Raw genomic sequence first — 26,887 nt, 5'->3', positions numbered from 1 at the left:
TGTATCTCCTTGTTGACCTCTGTGCTGTTCCTGTGCAGTTACTACTTCTCACGGGACTCTGAATAAATTATACTGAAGCTACATGCTGTGGGTTGAGGTCTCTCTGTTAAACCTGCCAAGATCTTTCTCATTTTTCTGTCTAGGAGGATTTCTTAGTATTTCTTCATTTTTAATGATTTTTTTGTTTTAAGAATTTTTTAGAATTTGCCGTGCCCCACATGTGGACAGTGTCTGTACAAAAGTAATTCACTCACTGGGCAACATCTAAGTTCATCTTTCTGGACATTATATTGAATACCAAAAACTAAGTAAGATGACATAAAAACTCATCCAGATCTCATCTTGAGGCTTGGCTCCCGTATAGTTCCCCAGACCAGAGAAGTCTAGCCTCTCCTTCCTCAAATCATTGTTCCTTTCCCATCTGTATTCCGTTGGTTTTAGCAGCACTGGTGTCAGCTGGCCGTGGCTAACCCTTCCTGAGCAGGAGAACCACCATCTCGCAAGGTAGCTTTCCGGCTAAGAAAGCTGTAATTTTACAGATGCATTGTAGGATATAGATGTGGTCCCACAACAAGGTAGAGGAGGCAGCCGTTACAAGTCACTTAAATAATTGAAGCATGTACAGTTCAGGAACTGAATATGCTGCCTTTCCTCATCCTGTTCTATTGTGCAGAGGTTGCTTTGCCCTGACCAGACATGACCTGGTTCTAAATGCTGCTCTTAAGGGTTTTGCTGGTTTCTTTCTCCGTTTATTTTCTGATTTACTCTCATATAGGACGCAGATTTCTGAGTGTCTTCAGAATCCGTGTAAGTTTGTATCATTTTTTGCCTTCTGCAACATGTAGCCACTCTGGAACACGCAGTTGATGTAGGAAGCGCAGTGTTATTTACCACCTAACTTAGCATCTCTGCACCTAACAGCGTTCCCAGGAGATTCCTTAGGGCACCGCCTGCGTTACCATCATTCCTGCCTTAGCACTGTGGATAAGCCTGGAGAGGACAGTTCTCTCCCTGTTACATTTGTGTCAGATAAGACACTAATAGTTGTGATTTACAGGGTCCTTCTAAGGCTGGGAACGATCACCATGTCAGCGCGGGCGTTCGTTTGCTCAGTCACACTCAGGAAGTCGCGTCACTTCCCTGCTGCGGAGCGGCGGTGATAGTTCCTGCTTTATTTCACAGGAGCGTTGAGAGGACCGCTTAACACGTTTCCATCATCAGTGCTGTGCTGTGCTGTGTGACACAGCTCTGTGCTTGGCTGCAGGGAATCGCAGCGCGTGGCGCCCAGCCCGCCGTCAGCCTTCATGCAGCCCCTGCAGGCACCTGTCCTGCGAGAGCCCCGGCCCTGATGTGAGGGGAAGCCTTATTCCTGCGGAGAGTATTTGTTTAAGAGGATTTCCTTTCTCATGCAGGGACAGCGGTAGCCGTGCCAATAAGAGTGGGAGTGATTATGAGAGATTGACTGGTGGAATATAATCCCTGTGCTGTACTGATCTGATCTGGTGAAGATTGCGTTTCAAAGGTAGCAGCTCATCCCGCTCCAGGAGTGGTGTTCCACCCACAAATAGGGCTTAATGAGATCCGACAGGCCTGATTTCTCTGGTGATACAGTAAAACAACACGACCGATTCTGATGGTTTGGGGTCCTGACCTTTAACAAGGCCTTGTGACGTAGGGCGGGCTGCCCAGGAGAGATGGAGGGGCAGGAGGCCGGGGGACAAGGTCGGCGGATAATGAAGTGGTCAGCATTGGATTTCTGTCACTCATGGTGGTTAAGTACAACAGCGAGGAACTGCAGCAGAAGGAACTGCTAAAGAGCACATGCAGAAAGGAACAGAGGCAGGAGAGCCTGGGGAGGATCTTTGTTACCTTTCAGGATGAACTCTTAAGGTCCGAGTGACTTTGGTAATGAAGATGGTGAGTGCAGAAATCATGCAAAGAGTGAGAGAACAAGAAAGGAGTAGAAGAGATTAAACGGAACAGTGAAGGAAGTCCAAGGAGACTCTTAATTCAGCTGAGCATTGCGATGAGGTGCTGAGAGGGAGCAGGAAAAGCAAAATAAAGGTAGTGAAATAGAGGGCTGGAGCGGAGGTGACTGCAGCGGCCACTTAGGGCCGGCTGGCGGCGAGGTCACTGCGGAGTGCTGTGCTGGCCTGAGAGACCTCGCCGTGCTGCCGTGGGCCCGATGGCCGCCCGCTGCGGAGCCCCGGCCGCGTGTCCATCAGCCAGCAGCTGCCAGCCTCGGCCTTGGCTGAGCTGAGGGCTGCGGGGGCAGAGACAGTCTGTCTTCCGAGTTCCTTTGTGCTGCTAGACCTAAATTTAGAGTGACTATTAGCTAGGAAAATAACCCGTGTGGTATGAACCTACCTGCTGGGAATTCAGACAGCAAAACGGTGAAATGTAGAGGAAACGAAGACCTGTTACTAAAGAGGTGCTGTCAGATGATTATGTCCAAATTTAAGATACATTTCCTTTGCAACTGTGCTCTTTTATACCTGGTTTTGATAGAAATATTTCATTACAGTTTTGCTACTGTGGCTATCTGGAATGCAGCCGGTGGGTATTAAATGCATTCAGCCCAACACAGAACATTATAATACTGCACAGCAACACCAAAATTAAGCTAACAAGAAACAAAAGTGAAAATGTTAGTCTCAGCTTATTATTCAACTTAGATAAGATGCTAAAAGCAACTGAAATGATCACTGAAGAGTAGGGAAGTAGATTTGAAAGCACTTTGGACTCAGTGGCATGAACTAGTTTTATTTACACGAAGAGAAAATAATACGTTGTTTTAATGCCAGTTATCCCTTTATAAATGTTCAAACTGCAAGGCCTGCAAAGAGTGAAGTCGTCCCATCAGATGTACAGTGGGCTCGTATGCAGTATAACCTTCAGTGTCAGCTGCACAACTGTAAGCAGGGTGACAGGGAGTAGCCTGTGGAAGATTTGCTCTTTACATGTTTTTTTCCTTATTTGGGTGTGTATTGTTGCTTTTTTCCCCCTCCTCTAAATGCAAACATGGAAGCCAGGTAACTTGTTAGAGAGGTGGATTGCATGCTTGCTTCAGCATTGTTTTAATTTGTCTTTGGATGAATTCTCATAAGCTTTCATGAGAAAATCTCCCATTAGAAGCATTCATTTAATTTAAGAACAGTTGGGAGAGGAAGGGCTGAGATGACAGATGGAGGACTGTGGGTGTCTTGTAAGAGAGAGCAGAGCTTTTTGTATTTGTCTTTTGTGGCACATAGTTGCTGTTCTCTGCTGCTTCCATTTTTTTAATCTGTGCTTTTTGTGCAGTATTTCTTAGAAATCTCTCCTCTTTTGTACTGTAAGTCTAATAGATTTCATTAGTTTTTCCTGTACTGTGCCAGCTGTAAAACATAACAATATAACATCCTATAGAGATGCGTCTTGATAAGCAAGCAGAATAAAGTAGGCTTTAGCTCTAATGTGTGGATTTCAGTCCAGTTTTGAAATGCATATATTTTGCAGGAAAACATATGGAAATACAGACCTGATTTCTTCACTGTATGAAGTGTCTGTTTGTCCAGAGCGCGGTACGTGCGTTCTAAGGACCGTTTTGATAATCAGGACTTAACACCTCTTTTAACAGTGGTTAAGTTATAATAGCAGATAATTTGTAGATGCCTCTGCATTGGGGCTGTCAGGTCCCTTCACTGAACTAACTGGAATTTAAAAGCAGATTTAAACTGAAGTAAATTGCAAAGTGGCAAAATGTTTGTTCTATGTAACAGTTGCTTTGCTCTGTGATGTAAGAAGCAAAGTGGGGCCAAAATTCCAAACATCTGTCTGGCTTGTTCTCACAGTGCTGCACATGAATTTCTTTTCATCTGTGTGCGCCATCCCAGAATTTGCACTGCACTTAACGAATCAGTTGATAAGAAAAGCAAAGTGCATTCATTGGATTTTTGTTACTTTTCTGTGAAGCTTTCAATTTAATACGACCAAACCAGAATGCCGCCCTCCCTACAGATTCCTCACTGTTCACCATTTTTGAATGATTATTCTCTGTTTAAACTCAAAAAATCCTTTCCAAGATGCCATCTCCTCTTACTCACATTCCTGCAGCCGCTTCTTTTTGTTGTCACACGTTTCATCCCCTATAAAGCACAGTGCCGTAACAAACTTTGTAGCCTTTTATTTTTCCACCGTATCATTCAGATTTCTTATTCGTTCTCCATTCCTCCTTCTAACAAAGCAAGCTTGATATTCACCACTTTCAGTCTTATCCTTCCTGTTTCACTGCATATTCCTGTGCTCTTCCCGTCTCCTTCATCACAAATCGGATTTCTCCTATATTTTTAACCCTGCCTGTGGCAGGGGCTGGAGCCTGATGATCCTTGAGGTCCTCTCCAACCCAAGCCCTTCTGTGATTCACTCTATAACTTTTTAGTCTCACAAAAACATGTCAATATTTTATTCCATTCTGCATCATCCACATTACTTTCCACAGTCTCAACTGTGAGTTCTGCTTTCCACTCTTCAGAATCTGCACAAATGTGCACAACTTGGCTTTTTTTTCCTTTAGGATGCGTTGTTCCTTAATTCCATCATCACAGTACTGAGCTCAGCAGGGAGCTATGTGGTGATCCTGGCTCGGCTGCTCTGGCTCTGGTTGGGTGGCATCTGTGCAAGAGGTGCATGGCATCCCGCTCTGCTCCGGGACGTGGGCAGCGTTTGCGCAGCCGCCCTTCCTGCATTCTGCCATGGGACTTCTTGTCCTGCTCAGCTCCTGGGAGCCCCCACCGGCTCCTTCCCATACCCGCAGCCCAGCCCTGCAGGACACGCCGACACCTTCCAGCTTCCTTTTCCCCTCCTTTATAGCCAGCTCTGTTACAAACTCCTTCTTTGCGGGCTTTCTAATATCAGCTACCCCAACCCTGGAAACAATTATCCTCTGACCCATTGTCTTCGTGAGGAGATGGATAGGCAGGGACATTCCTACATCTGTCTTTTCCTGCTGTCCTGATTTATTACTTTGTAAAATAATGAAACATTAAAAAGGTTGAACCTGAACTGAAGCTATGACTGTGACACTATTAATCAAACTGTTGGAGAATTGCTTGATATTAGGTGCCTTGAGCACTGAGCCAGCCTAAAAGTTGGCCTGAAACGCTGTCTAAATGTTGAATGTTGGGCCCAGGAAAAACAGCTCTCCATTGCTTTGTGCTGTCTTACAAGATATGGCCATACAATGTAGCGGAGCCCAAAGCAGTGCTGAGGCTGAGGAAGGCAGAAGGTGGCTGTGGCGGGCTCCTTAATCTGCTCCTGGCATGGAAATGGGCTCTGGTGGAATCAGGCTGTTGCAAGATGTGTCTCAGCTGGACGGGGCTGGGAACTCCGTGCCTCCTTGGTTGCAGGGAGCTGAGATACCCCCAGTCTTCTCCCCAGGAGGCGGCGTTCCCTGTTGCGCTGGCAGGCCGTGCTGTCACTGCATCCTTTATCCTGCACTGCGCTCACCTGATGTCTCAGTTCTGGCACACAGACACTGTCTGGGAAGCTGAGCTCCAGCCCCAAAATATTTAGTTAGCAGCCATTCTGTTAAGTGGAATTGACTTTTTATCGGCTTTCCTCTGTACGGCTGCCACCAGCGGAGGCCGTTTCCTCCTTCCCTCTCTTCAGCTGTCAGCCCGCCCCACGTTCCTATCGGCAGCCGTTAGCTCTGATCGATACCGAGCCCTGTGTAACAGCTCACGCACGGCTGCCCTCGTCCGCATCGACCGCAGCCCTTCCAACAGGTAGCCATCCCCCGCGGCAGGGCCGAGATAAACACCGGCTTCGCTCCGGGCCGATTCATTACGGAGGCCTTCAAGGAGACCTGGCGCCCTGCTGCAAAGGCTGGCCAAGATCGGAGACCTGACAGCGTCTGCCGCCTGAAACTGCCGGACCTCGGCATCTCCCCGCTTCTTCTGAAACTCAGCCCATAAAATGGTGGGCTGCATTTATTTCCAAATGCTTTCAAAATACCTATACACAAAATTACACTTCAGACTAATTAGTTAGGAGAACCTTGTGTTTCTGAAAATTAAGGAGGCAAGTGCTGATTGGCAATGGGAACAGGATGCCATGGGCAGGGAGCGGCCCCGGGGGGACACCACAGCCTCAGGCTGGCCATGGTTCAGGAACCAGCAAACATTCTGTAGGAGCCTCAGCAGAGAGCTGCAGCCTGGGAGAGGCAGCGGTGCTGACACGTTCTGCTCAGCAAATGTAAATGTCGACTATGAAGTGATCCATCCACATTGAGGCTGTTTTTTGCCTCAAAAAATGTTCACTGGGTCTCCACCAGCCATTGGGGAGAGGAGCCCACCCTGAAGCTGGAGAGCCGTCAGGTGGCTGCAGTGCGTGGGCCCAACCACAGCTCTGCCTGCACACATGGTGCACACGCAACTTCTGCTCCGTGAGACAAACCCTGGATGAGAGTCCCTTTTTGTGTGGGCTTGGAAAGCAGAGCGGAACATGCAGAAAAGCAAGGGCCTTGCCAAAGGTGAAACACGCAACCCTTAATCAGGCTGCAGAGCAGACACATCAGCGGAACAGCAGCAGGCTGCTCTGGGATGCCATCACAGCACCGGTTTGCAGACGCAGAGCTGCATGGCTGTTACAAACTTTCCAGTGAAATGAGTGTTTATTATTATAGGTTTGATGCTGTTCCCAAAAGGACCTCATCAACAAGTAATAAGGCCTCAAGAGAGCAATTAGAAACCTGAACTCTCAAGTTGCATAGAACCATGGTGCAGAAGGTAGCTTTTGCTTTGACGTTGGTTTGTTTGGTGCTCTCTCTGGTGGTGGGCAGTCACTGAAGATGTGAGGTGCCAGCGTACTGGCAGCTTTTGCCTCCCCTAAAAAAAAAGACCTCATTTCTCCCGCTTGTAAAGTGTCAATAATATTGGCCTAAGTAGTATTGGCAGAAGGTGGAGATGCTCAGTTTGAAGCTTGTTTTGAATGTTTTGGATAGGACGTTTCAGAGAGGAGCTACAGTAAGTAATTCTTGCCACAGAAAATCACATGGCTACTGGAAGGCAAGAACTTGCTCAAGAATACAGCTCTGGCTTAGATGTGCCAGGGATTATTGCCTAAGAAGGCTGATATTTCTGACTGCCTGGCAAAGCACCCAGCTCTGCAGGCCTCTGCATTGGTATTCTTTGAAACGTAAGTGTATTTCTAGAAGGCGTTACAGAGTTAAAGTTGATTTGTTTCTTTCCTTCTTCTTTTCTGTTTCAAATACTACCTATGAAAGCCATTTCCCTTCACAGAATATAGGTACAGAAGAGAGCTGCCATGAATTTCCTTTTCAACAGGAACTACAGCAGGAAAGCAAATGCTATTCCCATGCAGGGAGCCAGGGAGAAAAAAACTGCGTGCCCTCAAGGATTGTTTGCCCGTTCTGAAGCCTCGGCAGCCTCAGGAGGTTCCCAGCTCATGGCGGAAGCGCAGCCCAGGCCGTGTGGGAGCCGGTGCAGGCAGCCGCAGGGCACAGTGCACGTGTCCCACAGTGCTCTCCTGAGCAGCTCAAAATGAGAGTCCTTCTGCTGTGCAGTCATCGCTGCAGAAGTAAAAATAGTACTGAGTGATGATAAAGAGAAGCAGGAGCGATGCTGCCGTAAGGATTGAGTGGGATTCCTGTGTAACTGCTCTGCCGAGAAGCATGGCCCTCCACTGGCTGTGCCGTGCTGCGGGCAGTGCCAGTGACAGTGCAGGTGGGACACTCCAGCAGCGTGGCGCCCAGGGCACATATTTTAATATGCCATGTTTTTCTCTGGAAGATAGACAAAGCGAACAGACCTGGGCAGCATTCACATGACAGGTCATGACTCTACATGTATGTACCCAAGTGTTTCTGCAGCCAGTCATTACGGAGCTGTTGAGGTGAAACCCCGCTCCCTTTTGGGACAGCAGAGCCAGCCCAGAGCTCAGCTCAGCTTGGGAGCAGGCGGTGCCCCATGTCCCAGCACTCAGTGGAAGCAGGGCGCGCTCCATCCCTGTGGCCACAGCACTGATGCGGAGGAGCACTGAGCAGGCTGCCACGGCTGAGCTGGACACAGAGGTGTCCCAGGCTTACACACATTTAAGGTCTTGCAAATCATCAGTGTATAAAATGGAGCCAGTAGAGGGAGTGAAATGCAGGGACGTTATGCTGCCAGTGGAGCGAGGAGCTGAAGGGGTTTTGGTCCAGTTACTGTGGTTCAGCCACGCTTCTCAAAACACAAAGCGTGGGTGCAGTGGCTCAGGGCATGGCTGCCAGTGTTGTGGGTATGGAGCAACAGGGACAGGTTAGCACTCACAGGAGTGAGAGGCTGTCTGCTGTCTCCTTATAAATAGATATTTTTTGTGACTGATGCTGCGTCTGTACAGTATAAAGGAGGCATGCAGAAGAACGTTCACTTTTCACATAGTTCTGTAAGGGGCTGTGAGGGGTGGGTTCTGTTGCCAGCTGTGGTGGTCAGAGACCCTGTGGGACCTGGACTGAGAGGTAGAACACTCTTGTCGTGACTCCTCCAAGGCCTGCCCAGACTCCAGCAGACATCAAGTTATGCACCATTCATGTAATCAAGGTTACATATCTATCTGCATCATCAACAACAACACGGGTTGTGTTAATACTTTTTACTCAGTCTGGAATCTCTGAATCGCAATAGAATAAAATGTGAAACCTCCAGCTGTGGGTTCACAAAGAGCTGTGCTTGTTGCTCCAGCACAGACTGTGAGTTGAGGAGCACAACTCTGTTCTCAGATCCCAGTGCGTGTCAGCAGCCCGGCTTCTGCTTCTGTATCTACGCAGAGCTCAGAGCACAGCATAGCAAAAGCATAGGAAATCCACAGACTGAGCTGCTGTTCTAATTCAGAGTGGATGTTGGAATAAGGTGGCAAACTGTTACATTCCTATGAGCAATCAAAGTCTGGCTAAAAATGAGATGAAATTCCAGCTGTAGAGCCCTGTCCTCTTCTGGCTCTGCATAAACAGCAGACAGACTTGGCAAACAGGTGTTGACGTTTCACCCTACGGATAAAAACCCCAGCTTTTGTTGGTCAGCTCCTGGGGAAAGTGAGGGCTGGACTGCCGTGTCGCCTGCTGAGTGGAGCCTGGAGAAAGGCCAGGTTTATATTGCTAGATTTTCCTAAGGCCATATAGATGTTACTGCCAGCTGTAATGTAGACGGTTAGGCTGAGTGTTCTGTTTTGTTTTCACGTGACATGGTCAGTCAGCCAGGCCCCAGCAGTCAGAGCTAAGGGTGCCCTCAGTCTGTCGTGTTCCCAACAAGGGGCTGCTGAGATTTCAACTTTCTACCTTTCTTTCCAGTATCCAGTATTTCTATCCAGTATTTTGAGCCAGAACCTGTTCATATAGCTGCATATACTATGTGCATTGTTTTTATTAAGTGTTTTAATCTGAGTATTTACACAGAGATGCACTTGTTACAGCAAAATGCAGAACTGTGGCAGGTTGGTAGTCACAATAATTGTGCTGAATGCTGTGGAGTTAGGTTACAGTAAGTTCTTCCTCCTTGAAATGAGTGTTTGTGCCTGTGCCAAACAATCCTGCATCAGTCTTGAACCTGTTAAAGATGAAAGTCAGAATAACCACTGCAGTATGGAAAGGTAAAGTGACAACAAAATGGCACTTGGCCAATGTTTATTAATCACAGAATATGATATGAAATCATAAGAATAACCACCAAAAGGTAAATAAATTACCCAGCCTACTACTTATTTTCATGTACAGTTTGACACAGAAGCTGAAGCTGTGAATGATTTAGACCTGTTTTAACAATAATACTCATTTTCCTGAAAGATGGTCAGCACTAAGGCTGCGGTGGGCACCGTGCCAGCTGTTGAAAGGTTAATGTCTCAGCAGCAATACATTGAATTATGAATTATACCGGTCCCAAAATGGAAGGTTATTAGCTCAGTATGTTTAATTAGCCCGGCTCAAACTTCGCCATCTGCTAGCACTGCCCATCACTAACGTACAGCCATGTGGAATAGGAAGGTCAGGGGCAGGGTGCTGGGAGCAGGACATGTCCTGCCACCGCTGCCCTGAGCCCCCTGGGAGCTGCCTGGGGTGGCAGTGCTCCAGCACTGGCAGGGCTGGGCACTCGGCCCCGTGGCTCTGAGTCCTGTCTGTGACAACCAAGCTGATCCCTGAGCTCCGAACGGCCCTTTTGTTGCACAGAGCTCAGGGGTGCGAGGAAATCCACAAAAAGAATACGTGGCTTGTTTTCTCCTGAATCCTTGGGACCAGCTTTCTTGGCAAAACGTCTGATTAATGTTTGCAAATTCTAATTAGAGTTGTATCCAGTTGTGTTTTGGTTACATCATAGTGTTTGCCGTGAGGGGAAAAGGAAGAAAGATGAGAGCCCAGCCTGCACCTGAGCTGTGCATGTGCCAGAATTCGAGGAGCTTTTCTAGAGCTGGTCTGGAGCTGCAGCAGACACAGGCAGGGCAGAGCTGTGGAGGGGCGCTGGGTCAGCAAGGCGTTCTGCTGGCGGGGGACGGCCTGCGGTACAGCTCCCTTCCTGTAGTGGTGTGAGGCTGTGATGTTTTGCTTTTCCATAAATACTTATTTGCTTGTTTTTTTAAGAAGGAGAAAAGTAAATAGGTGTTTCATTTTTTTTTATTAGCTAAGATACTGTGACTTTTAAAACACAAAGTATTACCTTGATTAATTATTCATCATTATTATAAAGGCGCTTCTGGGGGGTTAGATGTTAAACCTGGGGTCAGAAGTGTGCCCTCAAAAGTGGAATGCACAAACACCCTGGGAGATTTTGAGGCTGTAAGAGGCCAAACACAGTCTTATTTTTAATTCTTCTTTTTCTAGGTAGGAATACCTCGCCGAGGAGGAAGGGAATTTGAACGGACTTAATGCACAGCCTGTGCAGCTCCCACTGGCTGGGCACTGAAATGAAGAGAGAGTTGATTCATGCCAATCGCGACATGGCCCACCAGAATTAAAAGCTGTTCTAACCTGTCAGAGAGACTGGGTCAAACCCTGATTCACCAGGACTTGCCTACGTGAAGAGGTCTGTGTGGTTGTGCTGGCTATGAAGTCTCCGTGCTTCTATGTTGTATGAGAAGAGTGACAGAAATGTGACAGAAGTTACGAGGCATCCAGCTCAGCATACGAGGCGACATCAGGTAGGACCTCAATTCCTTTCTTAATTTCTTTACAGAAATTGTTTCTTCTTATCCCCTGGAGTTTTTTGCTGATTCCCTGCCTTCACTTAGTAAATCCTCTGTACTTTTACTTTTGAAGCACGTGGCATGGCTGGAATATCAGAGTAATACATAATAGAGTAAAACCTGCAGACAGAAATAGAAAATAAATGGAAGATGAATTGATCAGAGGAAGGGCAAAGGATGCAGGGGATAAAACAAAGGGAAAGAAAGACAAGAATAATACCTTACCTATGTACTATAATTATTTATTATTTTTGTATGGCGCCCAGGGTATAAGGAATCTGTTCTGGTGAACAAATAGGAAAAAAAAAGAGTTCTCAGCCCCAAACAGCAAACATATTAATTTATAATCTGACAGCCCAGCTAAACAAGCGGTCAGGCCAGGGTGACAAGGAATAATTCAGCGCTTATGGAGCATGAGTTACTTCAGTTTGGTATCCACACATGTGTATGCCATCAGATGGAAGTCTCTTGTTTGTGTAATAAGTTAGTGTAGAAGAAAAATGTTTCTCTTAGGAAAGTTCTGAGTGAGAGAGAGAGTGTCTGAGGGCGCAGACAAGTGTTCTAATCTAGAGGAACAAAGAGACTGCCATTTTAATACATTATAGAAGGAGTGACGAATTTAACCACAGCTTTACAGCAGAGGCATGAGGGAGCGCTGCAAATCACCCCCTGGCCAGCCTACAAGGAAGCTCATAGCGGGCCGAGAAGTGGTGCAGAGTAAAGAGAAAAGCAGAGGAGACAGGAGGAAAAACTGGAGCATTTGCTTTGAGCCATCCAGAGCTCAAGTTTCTAATGAGCCGTCCAGACAGGACAGCGAGGAGGTGACCTGAAACAACACTGCTGAGCAGGAGAGATTCCAGGGGAGAAGCAAACCACAGAATCGAGGCAGCAATAGCAAAGTTGTTTTCTAGCACAGTTACTGCAGTTTCAATTGCACTTTTATTCCAAAAGCAAATTCCAAAGTTTTATGTCCATAAAGGTTTAGACATAAACAAGAAAGAAGTCAGGAAAGCGGTATGTACTTGTATAAACAGTTCCACTTTATAATTAATGCTGGAGATCAGGGAAGTGGGAATAGCTGTGCATGTGTGGTCATTCAGATTTACTGTTGGCCTTATTAAAGCCTAGTTCTACAATAATTTTATGCCCAGGTAGGGGCAGAAAGAGAGAGAGCAGGATGCCCCCAAGCAACCCATAAATAGTGTGGTGAAGACAAAGTGTTTATTACTTAGCTTCACAAAGGCTCCGTAAGTGCTCTCCCAGGGTACGTATACTTGTACCCCAGATGCCAATTCTGCAAATTAGCATTATTTCTCAAAATACTATGTAAATAGAAGTCATTTAAATACTTCATTTCATCAGACAGAGTCCCACATAGAAACATCAATGTCTTCCTTCTGCAGAATGAGCGGAGATTTTTGTTGCCTCTTTATTTATCTTGGAGCGCTGTTACTGATGAAAAAAGACTTGCAGGATCTGGGATCTTTTCAGAACTTCCGCCGTATTTTGCCCCACCATTGCCCCTGCCATCTTTCTTCCTCATCTTCCCCCTCCCCGTACCAAAGTAGCCATTAGCCTTTGATCTAAAGACTTTCGAGAGACAGGGTGAGATTACAAACCCATCAGTCTGAAGGAGCGACTCTGGGGCATGAACTTTACCATTTGTCACTGAAGTGTGCTATTTCGAATCTTCTATTTTGCAATTTAAATGACTATGCCAAAAGTTATTTCAGGGCTGAAACACATAGGGGATTACAGGGATATGAGATCCTGTCAAATAAGCTTTGGGATGTCCCTTTTTTGTAAGCACAAAAGCCAGCAGTAAGTTCAGCTCAGATGTTTGATAATGAACTCCTGCTGTATCATTGCGTGTCCTACAACTGTAAGTTGTTGAAACTTTTACAGATGTTTTTTTTAATCTGTTTTTGCATTGCATTTCACATAGAAACAGGTACCCTGGTTTACAGGAGAACAGTAAAACAATGTGAGAGGAGATACTCATAAAACCGTCTTGAAATGACGAAATGATTTTCTTGGATAAAACATAATGGAAAAAAATATGGATATGTCAAAATTTTCCAGAGTTAAAAGCAACTGTAGCATCCCATTGGGGGATGCACTGCTGTCCTGCCCCATGGGCTAAAGGTACACTTCTAGTCCTGAATGTTGCAGGACGCTGGACTTTGAAATCCTTCCTACTAACTGTAGTTGCCGCTCAGCAGTAGGTACCGAGCAGTAGATTCTTTTGAGTTAATTCCATGGAAGTAGGAAAGGGAGAGAAGAGCAAGTGAGAATGATCAGAGACCACTGTGAATCTCTATGGTTTCATGGTACTCCATGTGGGTGTTATGTGTGCATGAGGAGAATTTACTCAAGCATCATACATGCTCTGCTTCCTCAAGTCAAATCGGTATGATTCCCATTCTGCAGACTGGGCAAATGGGACAAAAAGTGGAGGAGAGACCATCCTCATTATGTCTTTGTCTCAGGGCACTTTTAGCATGCCCCATGTTACTGCTGTGCCGGTCCTTCAGAGCAGACAGAGAGTCTGTGGCGCAGCTAGGAATAGCAGCCAGGCCTTTCTTCCAAGTCCCAGAGCCTCAAGAGTATTTTTAGGCATCTAATACCATTAATTTCATACTTTTTTTGGGCAAAGTTCTGTGAAACGAGATCATGCTTCCTCCTGAAATAATTTTTAAAATTATACTTCTGTGATCTTGGACAGTTTTTTTCAGGGAATAGTATAAGTTTGGCCCTATTTAGGAACAAATGGGCTTCAAAATTAGATTTGGGGAGAGTTGCATGGGGACCGCGCTTTTGTGCAGCCTTGAGGTGTGATTAAGTATACAGAGAGGATAGTGCAGGCTCTGTCTTCTGTGGGCTCTGAGCAGGGCTTTGGCAGAAGGACGCGGCCATTGGGTACCGAGAGCGGTGGAAGGCTTCCTGTAATGGCCATGAGCTTCAGATTCCTCTTTTGGAATCTCCAGCAGGCAAAATGCTGTGCTTTTGTATCTTCAGGTACAAAACCTTGCAGATTGAAATACAATGAGACCATTGCTGTGCACCGGCTTACGAGTATGTTGATGAAAACGATGCTAACAGATGAGAGGCTTCCAGAAGTGCTGGCAGCCAGCCTGCATCATGCAGCTGCAGAGCTCAGCCCTTCCCAGAGAGCTCACAGCGCCCTGCAGAAGTACGCCCATTTCCTACATATGGTCAGGTTTTTACTATGCTAACTCAGCAATCAGTTCAAGCCCTGCTCCTGCATCCTATCTATTATTAATTAATCGATTTCCTATAAGCTCGTTATTTCAATGGCTGTAACTTCCTCACAGTGTGCAGGCAATGGAAGGCAGTTCCCGTCACAGAGAGCAGAAAATGCCCACGCAGACACAAGTGAAAGATCACTCCTAGGAGAAGGCAGATGAGCAGGCAGGCCATGGCACGCTCGTGCCACGGTTATCTCTTTCTTTTTGGTTAAACACCTCAAATTCCTAACAGCGATGGCTATACATCTTCTGTCCCCAGTCCCTGCGGTCGCCCACAGCCATTTTCTGTTCCTCCCATCCTACATCGTGGCCACCTGGTGTGCCCTTACCTCTCTGCGCACAGTCTCTAAGCTGAGCAGATGTGAGGGACAGCATGCTGTTGGTTTGCAGGAAGGAAGAGACTGAGGAGTGTGTGGGGTCGGGGCTGTGCTGCGCGTGGTCAGACAGTGCACGCAGAGGAGTGCTGGAGTGCTGTGAGGGCTGCACATGTGCTGCAGACATCGAGGTGCGTCCCTCCCAGCACCAAATGTGCTTATTAGACTGCTAATGTCCTGCCGGTGGAATCCTGCCTCTGAGTGTATTAGGATAATGAGTTCACACCTAACTAATGGAGACTTAATAGAGTTCCTAACAGGCTGCCTTTTCCCCCACTGTTTATGACCCCACAGGCCGGAGCTGTGAGGGGAGGGAGAGGCCGAGGCTGCCTGGTCCCACAGGCTCCACAGCCGCTCTGGCCTCTGCCTGCCTCTGGAGTTGGTTTCCAGGGACATCATCCCTCCACCTTTCTGCAAGGAAAAATAAACAGTTTGAGGCTCCTGCGTCTTTATTAAACATTTCCTTCAAGCTGCATACTTTGGCCGCGTGCCCAAATGCACCGAGAAAGCTTCCACAGAGCAGCTTGAGGCCAGAGCCCGGCTGCCATGACCAGCAGCCCTGGCAGGGCCCAGCACCTGCAGCAGGCAGTGTGGCTGTGCTCCGCAACGCGGCGATGTGGCCGTGCTGTGTGGGGAGGTGATGGCGAGCATCGGGGGCTGCTGGTGTGCAGACCTGGCGTCAGTGTGGGAAGGGTTTTGTAGAGCTGCTGGAGATGAAAGGAAAAGCAGTGATGCTTTTAAGGCCATTGCAGCAGACGAATGGTGTGTTAGTGTTTGAAAGCTGCGTTCTCTGCCCGCCATCGCAGCATTTCAGCCGGCTGTCAGTGTGGGTTCAGGGTGGTCCAAGTCCTGCCCAAGTGGAGGACCTGGCAGTGCCAAGTGGTGTTGCCAGGCCGGGCACAGCATGCCCATGGGGAGCAGTGCCCAGCTGACCCTGGCCTGCACAGAGGGCGCAGCCCCAGGCTGTGCAGGAGGGGTTGAGCTGCAGGCAGTGTGGGCACAGCACGGGGTGATGTCAGCGCTTCCTTCAGGGCCGGTCATGTGCGCCTGCCAGGTAAACAGTCTCGAAATAGCTGGGAGGAAGGCAGCTGATGGAGCGCCGCTGAGCTGGAGCGTGGCCTCCACCCTTTCCTTGCCATGGTTGTTCTCATGGGCAGCTCTCCCAGCTTGGAGCTGGCTGTGAGGGTATGAGGGGCAGAAGTGCCAAATGCAGGGGCAGAGATCATGCTGAGCTCTGTTGTAAAGTGCAGTTTAGCCGTCAAGATGGCACTGACAGCGCAGGCAGAGGCTGCTGGCCTGCAGGCAGTTGTTCCCCCAGACGGCTGTGTCCCTGCTTCTTTCAGGGCCTGGAGGAGGCTGTGGACCTGTGAAAGCATGGGGCACTGAGTGGGGTGCACAGAGCCCCGCTGTGCTCTGAGCTGGGAACAGATTATTCTGGGGGCTTATGGTGTGCATAGAGGCTCACTTACATCATGCAATTGAACAACCAAAGTTCAGGTATAGAAGCTCTGTAAGTGCAGGAATATTCTTAGTTGCCTCTTTCCTCATTCACTAGAAATGTGCCTTTACTCTGTTGCCTCTCAGAGCAGCCTGGCAGTTAGTAACTGCAAATGAATTAGTAAAAATAAAAATCAGTAAGAATAAAAATAGAATTAGTAACAGTAAAAATTAGTAACTGCAGTAAGAACTACAGCGCTGCTTGGAGACAGGGTTCTGTCAGTCGCTGCTCACCAAGCACAGTGCATGAGCTGAGCAACGGGAAGGGCCTGGAGCACTGCTCCTGCAGCTCCAGTGGCAGCACAGCGCTCTCGTTGCTGTCCAGGACGGGGCTGTGTGCTTCCAGGCTGGATGGAGTGCTTCTTCAGGCATTTTCCAGGTGTGACAGGATGGTCCCATTAATCCTCCCTATGTGTGCCCTTTCTGGAGCAGCAGGGAGACGCTGCAAGAGTTGAGCTGGGAGAGCGGTCACAGCTACTGCTGACAGCCAGGTGCCAGCTCAGCACTTTCCTTTACCCCACAAAACAAAGCTGCCGTCATAGCAAGGACCCATAAAATGCACGGCATTCCGAGTGCAGAGATTAGTGGTAATTTTACAAGGACTCAAATAACGTCGGTCTGCAGGGTGCAGCACTGCCTTGAAAGGGAACAGCAGACATTTCCCCTGGAAGTAAGTTTCCTCTTTCGAGCAGTTTGCAGCTGAAGCACAGTGTCAGATTGTGGCACAAATATCCTATCGGCCTTGGGTTGGGAGGTGGATATCTGATACCTCTTTCTGTTGCCGAAACACACTGCCCAGGCAAGGCTCCCAGCACAGTTATTTTTTGAAGCATTATGTAATTGGATTGCGTGGTCAGTAGTGCTTCCTTAACGAGCCTTTCAGCGAGCCCTCCGCCTGCCGCAGCCAATCCTCAGCCCTCTCATACACACTCACGCAGACTCAGTCTGGAGTAAACTCACTGCTAAGTGCAGTTAGAGCACGGATGGAGCAGGCTGCAAACAGACCACTGCCGCTGTGGAGCTTCCCCCAGCCACTGCCTCGGTCCTTAGAGGACCACATGCAGTGCCACCAGCGTCCTGTTTCCCCACGGTGGGCACAAACCAGAGCTCGTGGTTCCTGGGGCTGGTCCCAGCCACTGCTCCAGGCCCTGAGTGACACCAGGATCCTTCCCTTCCCTTCCCTTCCCTTCCCTTCCCTTCCCTTCCCTTCCCTTCCCTTCCCTTCCCTTCCCTTCCCTTCCCTTCCCTTCCCTTCCCTTCCCTTCCCTTCCCTTCCCTTCCCTTCCCTTCCCTTCCCTTCCCTTCCCTTCCCTTCCCTTCCCTTCCCTTCCCTTCCCTTCCCTTCCCTTCCCTTCCCTTCCCTTCCCTTCCCTTCCCTTCCCTTCCCTTCCCTTCCCTTCCTTCTCCCCATGCTGGCTGTCAGTGGGCACACAGCATTAGGATCTTGGTCCCGTTGCCCCTGCAGCCAGGCTATGGGCCGGGGATCGCAGCCCACAGCCGCCTGGCCCTCAGCCCCCGCTGGGCTGGGCAGGGTTTGGCCGTCTCTCCGGCCGCTGTCCGTGCGCGGTTGTGGCTCTGCTGAGTCACCGCTTCCTGTTTGTGATTGCTGACTGGTGGCAGCAGTTGCAAAGCAATAAGAGATATTAAAAAGTGTGAACTTCCACTGGGACCAAAAGATACAGTCGGGGCTGTGCCAAGAAATACACTGCAGCAAGCGGCTGTTTAAGAGGGATGCTGAGTTCTGTGCACCCCGTTCCCTGCTGCAGGAAGTAGGAAAATGAGTGTCACTGCCTTTATCAGGTCTGAACCCGAATAAAATTGCACTCAAGTGCTCAAGCACACAGTGGTTCCTTTCCACACTCCTCAGGGCCGCAGCCCATCCCACCCAAAACCCCCACCTGCCACCCCAGCTGCCCACAGGACGTGGGGAGCCCCATTCACAGCCCAGCAGTTCTCCTCCAGCACTGACGTGGTGCTGAGGAAGGGGCTGCTTCCAAAGGCAGCCATAATGCTTCTGCCGTTCTTTTTTTTTTTTTTTTTTTTTAATGGGAAACATCCCTGGGGAAAAGCATGAAAGTATATGGGGAGGGTGCTCTCTGATCATTAGAACCTAAATGCAGCATCCACACAGCATCTGTGCTTCTTCATATTACGCTGTAATCTGTCTTACAGTGATGTTACTCTGTGGGCATTTCCCTGCCTGTCCTTTTCTTACTCGAGCATTTGGAGTCATTCATCGCCAGTAGTTTCATCTCCAGCCACAGTCACTGTTGTCTTCGAAAGTTCTTTCTCCACTCTCTTGTTTATTGTATTTATATAGGCCTTTCAGTTTGTATTTTAAATCCATACAAACTTTTTGGCCTTTTGGAATATATGTTCTGCTTATTAAGCTCGGCACAGGAATTAGAGGATGAAATTCTATGGACTGTCAGTGGAGGAGAGAATCATACTCGTACTACCCTGCTCTGGGTTGAAGCTGCAGTAACTTTCAGCTCAGAAAGCATGCATAGCTTTCTCACTGGCATTAGACCGATCCTTTTTTTTTTTTAACCCTGTGACAGACACAAGGCTGAGGACTGGTGTAGAGAACATGTCTTAGGGGAAAAAAAAACACAAAAATAACCTCAGTTATTTCAACAAATACCAAAAGTGGATTGAGAGTGGATGAAGAGGAGGAGGAGGCAATAGTGAACACACAGCACAGTTCAAGCTGGCAAGGAGCCCTTTCTTGAAGAATGTAAGTTTAACCTTTAGCATTCAAGTGTCTGGGCTTAAGTGTCATTATGAGCAATGCTTTCCTCCAGCACAGCCACTCCTGCCTGGAGGAGGTTCTGTGCAACCCCATCTGTTTTCCCCTTTCCTTTACAGTGTACAAAAATACGTATTTGTGTGCTTGTGTTCAGTGAAGTTACTTGTGATGGCAGCCCCATACGTGACAAAAGCAGGATGCTGCTGGCTGGCTCCTAGCAGGAGCTGCTCCGAGTGCTCAGGGAGGCTCTGGTGCAGCTCGTGCCCCATAGGTGGAGTTCCCTGCCACCACCAGCCCAGCACTCGCTGGCTGCATACGGGGCCGGTTGTGCGCCCCAGCCTCGTAACGGGAGCACAAGGGCTGTGGTGGGGACTCCCGCAGGCAGTGCTCTGCAGTTGCCCCTTTGTTCTGGACTCTCACCAGGTACCTCTGCAGCTCTTGATGCGTTCTGGCTGCAAGAAGGAGGAGGCACTGCTAGTGGATTGCTTTTGCAAGAAGCAAGCTAAAATGAAGAGGAGGGAGGGATGGGCCTGGTGTCATCGTGCCCGTCCATCCCCCTGCCCCCCCGGTGCAATACAGTTAATCTCACCTCTTGATGGAGGCAACATAGAAAAGAATTAGAGAGACAGCAGCAGACAAATGTCAGACCTGGCTGCAGACGGACAGGCTCGATGTGCCCCCCAAATCATCTCCAGCTGTAAAACACTTCAGGGCTGATAGAAACCACACGCATCCCAGGCTGAACCGATCTGCAAAGCTGCATTCCAATAAAAATGCAGTACAGACAAAAAAGAAATGCTGCCTGGGATTCCTGTCCGGCTCTGGGGGCAGGGAGGCAGCCCCGTCCCTCCTTGCTGCTCTGTAAGGCCAGGCTCGGGCCCTTGCAGCCTCCACCGCCGCCGCTCCCTGGTGCTTGGCTCCCAGCTCCAGCCCTCAGAGGGCATGAATCAAAGCAGCCACATGGGCTAATAGGGGAGGGTCAGGGTTAGCTGCAGGGTACATTGCTGCCTGAAATCACATGCCGGCATCCGAATTTCAATAAGTACGCCTCACGTCTGAGGCTGTGCTGCAAATGTCAGATGTGCTTATGTTAAATGCAGGTAATATTCTGAATGTACGTTTGAGAGCATGATTATTTCAGATACCTTGTCTGATGAATTTTGCATCTCGTATTTGTGATTTATTTTATACGAAGTACACACTCCCTTCTCGTTTTCACCTTTTGTATAAGCTCAGGTTTTAGAGGAACAAAAACATGCGTGTATAAGAGGCAAAGATGAACTATTTGATTAAGTGCAGCAAAGATGCTATATCGGATCAGATTTCCCACTGCTTACAGCATAGACTCTGAGTACACAGTTACTATACAATAAGTGCAGCTGGTATTGGTGCTTAACGTATCGAACAATTTGATGCAGGCCTTGCTGCAAATCTCCATTTTAAATCTGAAATAATTTGAAGAGGAGAGGCAGCAGGGATGTTCCCTGAGGGGAGCCCGGACCCCGGGGCGATGGGGTCCCTGCCCAACCCCCAGCAGCGCAGGGCAGCGCGTTGGTTCGGTGCCCCATTGCTGCGCTCTGGGTTCTGTGGACACGGCCCTGTAAAACAGGATCCTTCTCGGTGCTGAAAACCCTTTTTTTTTTTTTCTTTCTAGCTTAGTGCAAATTGTAATTTTATTTTGTAACTTATTTTCCTCTCCTTCCTTTTGAGGTGCTTCCCAAACATTTATTGTGGGATTTTTCATTTAAAATAGTTTTCTAGGGAAATTACTGTGACAGTGATTTAATTGTTTAATTAAAATCTGACATTGATGACAACATAAATACAATAGGCATGAGGTGATATAGGCATTAAACAAGTGCAATTGTGGAATACATCCACAGAATACACTGAGCATACAGAGCAGCTCACAAAGAAATGACGTTCAATATTTATCAGGTTAGTGTGTCCTAATTAAATGTCAAGACTTTTTTCTTCGTTTCTTTCAAAAAAAGCAAGAAAACATACAGATGTATGCCAAGTGTTTATTTCTATCGCAGACACGTCTGCCCATCTTGTGATAGGGCCTGCCAAAAAAGCACGGTCCCATTGAAGATGTGCTCGGTGACTCGGGGGCTATTGCTGAGCCTGACCGCAGCCACAGCAGAGGTGCAAAGCGCCCACTGCGCCCCACTGCCCCCAGGGCTGCACTGAGCCCCCTGGCTACAAAGTGGATGTGCGAGTTTATTTTAATATTTGAGTACAAAACTATTGAAGACAAAAGAAGAGAGGAAATGGTGCTCTGAATTGCCCTGAACATTCCCCCCCATTCCAAATCTCTCGCAGATCCTCCTGCACGCATTTGTTCTAAATACGTGCGTTCCCCCCATCTCTCTCCCGTGCCCACAACAATACAGACGTGCTGCCAGAAGGAACACACGTCTCTGCCAGGATTGCTCAGTGGTGCGTCTCTCCAGCCCCGTTCTAAGCCCTGATGCATTTCTGCATCCCAACAATGAACGTGCTGCTGCTGGAATATCCCCATCCATGCCTCTTGCTGGGCGTCTTTAAATGGTATCAGATCGCTTCTGCGGCTCACGCAGCCCTTTGCAATCAGTCGCTTCTCATCAGCTGCACTTTCCCCCCTTCCCCACTCCTAAATAAATGCTTCTGCTCCAGCCCAATTCATGTCAGCCTTCCCCCCTTCTGGTGTGCAACTTCACGCAAACAAACTTCCTGAATAAAAAGGCAGCATACCTGGGCAGTGCTTTGAGCATTAAGGTAGTAACCGATGGAGCAGACATCCCAACTCCAGTGTAGGGATTTGATTGCAAATTTCCATTGCAAAGGAGGAGAGGGAACTGGAAATCTGACAAATGCCTTCAAATTGACCTGTGTTTTCACAATGCACGCTGTGTTTAAAATGAATGGCAGACTTTATCATTTGGAGCTCCTTCAAGGACTCCAGCCCTCTGCGCTTTGTTCTAATGCTTCAGACGTATTTCCAAGAAGCACAAGGCTGTGTAAGTGGATGATATTATGGAGATTTTCTTCCCCACAATAATTTTTAAAGCCTGAATTTTAAAAGCCAGCCTGGAACCTTCTCCTCCCTACTGCCACGTGCTCTCCCCAGCACCACACAGGGCAGCCTGCTGCCTCCCGTACCCCACAGGCTCCATCCCAGCCCCACACGCTACCCCAGGAACAATGCGGCACAGCCAAGGCTCCCCAGAAATCACTGCCACCCGTACAGGTCTGCCCACTCGTGCCTTGGGATGAGCCTCGAGCTGAGCAGCACTGCTGCAGGATCGCTGCACAGCTCCTCGTGGGGCCGGGGCAGCGGCTCACCCCTATGGTGCATCTCAAAAACACCAGGCATCTTTGTGAAAAGTAATGTCCAGAAAGCCACGTGCACTGCATTGACATTGTTCCTCTTATTCCTCACATATTTTAACAAACAATTTTTCTTTTATGGCACAGGTATTTAGTTCCATTTGTTCAAAATAACATATAAATGAACAATACGATTCTGTGCGCAAATACATTAGGCGTGCTGCAAGACAAAAGAGGGGGTTCATCTCATAATTCAGGTGCCTTTAAAAAGTTTCTTATGGGAAAAATCTTGTTTTTCCTGCAGCTCTGATACCGAGAGGTTCTCTTTACTGAGCTCAGTGAGAGATATTTGAACCAGAAATCCAATCTATGGAGCCACACAGACAGAACCAAGGCGCGTCCGCAGCAGGCAGGGCTGTCAGGGTTTCCACTCAGCGCAGGGTGGGCTCTCCCTGTATTTTTGGAACTGGGTTGTCTTTTCAGCCAGCACAAAGAAGTCCTAATGGAAGTAAATTTGCTAGAGGAGAAACGTGCACACACATGTGTTTGAAGGCTGCACCCAACCATTAACTGTACAAATTGCTTCTTGATTCCGTGGATGTGTTTTGGTGCTGCATGGGGCTGCTTGCCTCTCTGGGCATTCCTTGCTCGCAGCCTTCTTTGCACACCTGGACACACGCACACCTTGCTGTTTCTGCCACCCTGGCAGAAATGGGAAAACGGGATCCCTGCCTTTCTCTGTGCTCAGAACGAGGGCAAAGCTTTGCCCCGCTCTCAGCCCGCGCTCCCCTCCCAGCCGCTGCCGGCTCTGCCCGCGCCAGGGGACAGCAGTGCCCTCGGCCTTGACCCCAGCCGGGCTGCTCCTGGGGGCCGCAGCCACGGGCTGCCCCCGCTCCCGCTTAACCCTTCCGCTCCCGGCGCTGACCCCGCGACCGCTGCCCTCCTCCCTTTGGGGCGCTCGGGATCGCCGTGGGAGCATAAAAGGACAGGAATGCAGGAGCGGCTGTCACGGGAGGGCACGGCGCGCGGCCGGAGCAGCGCTGCGAGGGGAGGGAGGTTTGGTTTGTGTTAGCGACCCAGACAGATGCACTTCGGCATGTTTGCCTTTATGGAATCCATATGTTGTCATGGGAAATTAAAGGACGGCAACACAGAACTGGAACGCACAACACAAATGCAAAGAAAATGCACAAGACTACCAGACTGCATCTGCGTGCTTGGGCTCAGGTGCCTGTTCCCACAGCATCACTTACAGGTCCCCACACTACCTTCCCCGCTTGTTTACTTTTTCTTTACTCCACAGAACCATATCAGGCAGCACCCAGTCCCCACTGCCCTCAGCCTCCCTGCGCGTCGCACCGAACGCTGGGATGGATTGCCAGAACACCTTCATCTCACACTCAGAACAGCAGTTAGACATTACATGCACCTCCATATGCACCGAGCAGCCCTGAACAATTCTGCCTGCTGGAGGGCTTCTTGCTTTGGGTATTTTTGTGTTGATTTTTTTTTTTTGAAGAAGTTCCTGCCCCACAGAACCAGGCAAACATCTGGAGCAGCGGCTGCCAGATTGGAGCCAGCACTGTGCTGGGTCCGTCCATTTCACAAAGCAAAGAACCCACAGCATGCACAATTCAACCGTACACACTCAGTGCTGCATTTATAATATTCAGACAACTGTGGTACACACTGAACCTCAACCTGAGCACTGGGAATATCTCCAAAACACACGACGCTTCCAGTAGCACCCAGCACAGCCTCCCTCAATTTCTAGGAACCGTTCGTGCGCTGTTTCCCCCCCCACCCCACCAAAGGGTTGTGTCAAAATCCCAGCGACAGCCGCCACGCTAAGAAATACAGAAAGCCTGATACATTTCAGTGAAATACCAACAAACATGCAGCTTATTACCTTCACTATAAAATACATCTACATTAAGGTTCTCTCAAATGGAAAAACTGACCGCAACTGCATTCCTTGTTCAGTGCTATGAAACATACCGGGAAGTTAATTATTTGGGTTACTATTTAAAAGAGAGGGGAAAAAAACAAAAAACAAAAAAGAAAAAAAAATTTGAAAAGCTTCCTTAGATTTTCAAGAGATGATTTAATTCAGCTGCATTTCTGCCAGTAAAAAAAAAAAAAACAACAGTCTCTTAGAGGAGGATGAAGAAAACATATTCCTGAATCCTGGACAGAGATTCTTTGCTGGTTCACCTCCTGAAATTGAGATTCCCCCCTTCCCAGCATCCACCTATATTTTTTGCCAAGGTTGGGTTAGGAAGGAAAAGCTGCTCAAAATAGAAAAATTAAATAATAATCACAAATGGATGCAAACACAACATGAAAAATGTTACCGTAACACCAGAGAAGTATTTATTTAATCAAACCAGAGGTTCTGCTGGAACTGCAGGAATGTTGCATCCATGCCTAAAAAAAAAAAAAAAAGAAAAAAAAAAGAAAAAGAAAAAGAAAAAAAGAAAAAAAAGGGGGGGGGAAATGAGGAGGGGTGGGGGGGGGGTGGGGGGGAAGAGAAAGCAAGAAAGAAAAAAGGCAGAGGCACAGCCGCCTCCTGGAGTTCCCCATTGTCCAGGGCTATAGAGAGCCCCAGAATGGCATTAAACTCACAAAAGGCATATTGTGCAGGGGACAAAAAAAGCCCCTTCTTCTACAATAACTTTTAGCTTCTTATTTTTAGAAAATGACAAAGCTGTTGCCAGCGCTGGCTGGTGAAACCTGTAGCCCGGCTCCCGGCGCGCCCGCATCCATCAGCTGTCCCGCGCGGAGGCGGCCGCAAAGTTTGCACGGGCCGGGCCGGGCAGCGCCCAGCGCCGCGGGGATGCGATGCCGCGGGGCCGCTCCGCTCCGCGCCGCGCGGGGCGCCCGCCCCGAGGTGCTCTCTCCGCCGCCCGCAACTTTCCCGGCTCCTCCCGGGGAACTTCGGCGGCGGGGGTCGTCCTCGCCCTGCCCTGCGCGGGGAGGCGCGGCCCCGCCCGGGGCCGGGGGCAGGTGGCCGCGGGGCGCGGAACTGCGCGGAACGACGCGGAGCGGAGCGGAGCCTCCCGGCGGCCGCCAGCCCCCTCCCGGCGCGGCGCGGAGCGGGGCCCCCCCGCCGCGGGCTGGGGGCCGGCCGCTGCCCCAAGTTTCGGTGCGGCGCCGCCGCCGCCGCTGCGCTCCCCCCGCCCGCTCCTGCTCGCTCGCTCCCTCCCCCGCCGCCTGGGCTGAATCTTATTGATCCAGAAGGTGGCTAATTAGCCCTTCCCGTCGTGCCTGGGTAATGAGGCACATGCGCACTGCACTAATCAGCCATTTTTTGCAGGAAACTAATTAGCAGAATAAAGATCCAAAGAGTTTTTTTTCTTCCCAATCATCAGATCTGAGTCCGGGCGCTTCCTGCTCCGGCGACCGCCAGCCCCGCCGCCCGCTCCGCTCCGCGCCGCTCCGCCCCGACCCGACCGCCGCCGCCGCTGCTGCTGCCGCCGCCCGCGGCCCCCTCTCTCCGGGGGGCTGCAAACTCCCCGACGACGATGCTGCTGCTGGGCAGCGGCGGCGGCGGCGGCGGCTCCCGCTCGGCTCCGGCCGCTGCCCCCGGCTCCCGCTGCTGCTGCCCCGGCCCCCTCCGCGGAGCGCGCTCCTGCCGCAGCCGCCGCAGCCTGCATGGGATCTGTAGCCCCCGCGCCGCCGCCCGGGATTAAAAGCGCCGCCGCCGCCGGAGCAGCGACCGCGTAAGTGGCAACTTTTCTGCCCTGTCCCCCCGCTCGGGCTCCTCCTGCTCGGGGCGCCCGGGCTGCTTTGCATGGGGCTGGTCCGGCCCCCCCTCCCTCGCGCTCCCACCCACCGCCCCGGATCCCCCGGCAAACTTTGTGCCGCTCTCCGGCCCGGAGCCCCGCGCCGCTGCCGCCGCCGGGGACGCGCAGGTGTCGGCGCCGCGGGGGCCGCTGCGCGCCCGCGGAGCCCCCGCCCCGCCCGCCTTACCGCGGGGCGCGGAGCGGCGCTGCCCGGCTTTGTGCGCCGCCGGCGGGGCGGGCGGGGGGCGCGGAGCGGCGCGGAGCGGAGGGCCGGCGGCGGACATCGACCCGCGCCATCTGCATAATCGATGGGCGGCGGGCGGAGGGCCCGGCCCGCGGCCGCGCAGCGCGGGCGGCCCGCGGGGAGCGCGCTCCGCAGCGATGGGGCCGCGCCGCCGCCCGCAGCTCTCAGCCCGCCCCGGCGCGGGGCCGCCCGCGGGAACAGCGCTCAGCTCCGCGCAGCCCCCGCTCTCAAAACAAAGGGGCGAAGAAGTACTTAAAATCGTTCCGGGCCGAGCCGGGTGCCGGGGCCACGCCGCCCGCCGAGCTTCGGCCCCGGAATGTGCGCCGGGACGGAACTGCGAAGGAGAGCGGCGGCGATTTTTATTTTCCGCGGGCACGCTCCGTTTGGGAAAGAATGCGGCCGAGGGGGATGGGAGAGGTGAGGGCAGCGGCCGCCGTAGGCCGATCGCCCCG

General features: G+C 50.1%; 1 protein-coding gene across 3 annotated transcripts in view; it reads left to right on the top strand.

Moving 5' to 3' along the window:
- ZFHX3 (zinc finger homeobox 3) overlaps nt 1–26,887 on the top strand; it is a 510,916-nt gene that overhangs the window by 344,241 nt on the left and 139,788 nt on the right. For 2 of the 3 annotated variants that reach the window (XM_048958823.1, XM_048958822.1), the window contains one exon: nt 10,844–11,160. The gene's annotated coding sequence lies outside the window, so the exon portion shown is untranslated. Of the gene's footprint in view, nt 1–10,843; nt 11,161–25,556; nt 26,129–26,887 lie in introns of those variants that run through there. The other variant, XM_048958824.1, reaches the window with a different exon arrangement.

Source organism: Lagopus muta, chromosome 12 (assembly GCF_023343835.1).
Source record: "Lagopus muta isolate bLagMut1 chromosome 12, bLagMut1 primary, whole genome shotgun sequence".
NCBI lineage: Eukaryota > Metazoa > Chordata > Aves > Galliformes > Phasianidae > Lagopus > Lagopus muta.
Note: the sequence above shows the minus strand (reverse complement) of the source record. Positions and strands in the feature narration are given on the sequence as shown.